The sequence below is a fragment of the Cicer arietinum genome, chromosome 7 (genome assembly GCF_000331145.2).
Source record: "Cicer arietinum cultivar CDC Frontier isolate Library 1 chromosome 7, Cicar.CDCFrontier_v2.0, whole genome shotgun sequence".
NCBI classification, from domain to species: domain Eukaryota; kingdom Viridiplantae; phylum Streptophyta; class Magnoliopsida; order Fabales; family Fabaceae; genus Cicer; species Cicer arietinum.
The window spans coordinates 52,232,562-52,234,681 of NC_021166.2; positions in this window are offsets into that span (position 1 = coordinate 52,232,562).

The window sequence follows — 2,120 nt, forward strand, 5'->3', positions numbered from 1 at the left end:
AAATTTCTTCAATACTTGATCCACTTTCTCTTCTGTAAGGTTATCAAAATCACTTAATACACTTTTTGCCCATCCATTTGGTATACTCTGTATTTGACATGAATAAGCAATAAGACCTTATGCAATTAAAAGAGAAAATTATGAGACAATGATAAAGCTAGTGATGGAGATCAATTCTTATAACCAAGCTTAATGAAAATAGCATTTAGTTATTGTCACTTTAGTAAATTATTTGTCTACCTTAACTAGTGAAGTCAATCGCACATAACAGAAAATAATAGTTTGTTCAAATCACACTATGCTACAGGGTTGTAGAGATGCTACTTTACAAGACTTTGTACTAAATAGCAATGGGTAACAAAACAATAAATTTTTTATAATTCCTCTACATTATAGCTGTTATTTGATAACACTGCAGTTATTGGAAAAGTGTGGTGCAACAAATACTATCTAAGAAAGGAGCAAAAAAGTCTACCTCAAACTGCCCCAAAGTGGATGATACATTCACAATTCTTGGTGAATCAGATAACTTAAGGAGGGGAAGAAGTGATTGAGTAGTTAATTTAGCACCATAATAATTTATTTGCAAACATTCTTCAGCCAACTCAAATGTTTGAGTCAATCCCTTTCTCCTATCATCTTCTGATAATGCCTGTAAAAGACAGAAGTTTCAATCCCCTAACAATATACCAACTCTTTTTTTTGTTTTTTTGTTGACGACATAATATACTTACCCCACGGTAGCTCTTGGTCATTAATTATAGTTCCAGTAATCCCTGCATTGAACAGATTTTCTTATGCAATATGCATTGTGAGAATTTCAATATAAAGAAGAATAACATTTTGAACGTTATAAGAAATAACAATGGGAGACATAAGGTTTTCAAATGAAAATATCACAATTGCTTTGTTTAGAAGTATGACGTTTGTAAGAGGAATATACATCTGAACTTTGATAGTAAGACTCCAACAACTAGGGTCAATCCCAAAATATTAGTTATATTATCCTAATTAACAAAATGATATCCCTCGTAACATTGAAATATTATTCTTGCGTTATTTATCAATGCTCATCATAAGCATTAAAGACATGACACTATCATTCGTTTGAAAATGATCCCCAAAATCCTAAGTTCATGAGTTGGGACGTTAAATCAAAATCGATCATTTTAAAAAAATAGATTTTTGTTTTATATTATAGTTTTAAATAGATGATCTTAAATCTGAACCATCCAATATCGATCAAATATCAATCAATGTCTTAATTGTGATTGTGGATATGCGTAACGGCAAAAAATATGTCTTATCCAATTGTAGCTTGGCTCATACAACATTGAGGGTTAACCACCGCACCCAACCTTCGAATATTGCTAGCCAATTAGGGTTTTAGGGGCATGAGTCACTTATGAATTTAGATTTTTCAAAGTTAAGAAATCCAAAATTCACGTAGTCAGTAACTTTTGGACTATTCGATTGAGATAATATGGTTGCAAATTTTATTTTGATTTTATAATTAAAAATATTGAACTTGAATCTAGATCGTCTGATTTCGATAAAACGATTACCGATGTCCTACTGCATAAATGTAGAAAATCCTGACACCGGGGAATTCGGCTTCAGCACTTTTGCAATCTCTTGAATTTTGTACCTAAGAGAGAAAGAGAAAGAGGGAATATTTTGTTGTTTTAACAAAATTAAAGGACTGAAAAACAATAATAAAATTGCAAAAGGCTCTTCGTTACTCAAGGTGGTAAACATTATTATAATGGCCTTGCCAGCATTGTACAAAAATTGCCGACAGTGAACTTATAAACAGTGTAAACGAGTGATCATCAACATTACATAAAACTACTAACAAATGTCTCCATCATACACTTCGCTCCAATAAAAGTGTCTTAATCCATAAAAATTTATTACTAATCAAAAGGAAGTCTCTTCGCTCCGATAAAACAATTATATAGGCACCCAAAGTCATAGGCCAACCATTGCCTTCTATAGAACTTTCATTGAAATCTTTTAGAAGTTTCTTCAATACTTGATCCACTTTCTCTTCTGTAAGGTTATCAAAATCACTTAAGACACTTTTTGCCCATCCATTTGGTATACTCTGTATTTGACAT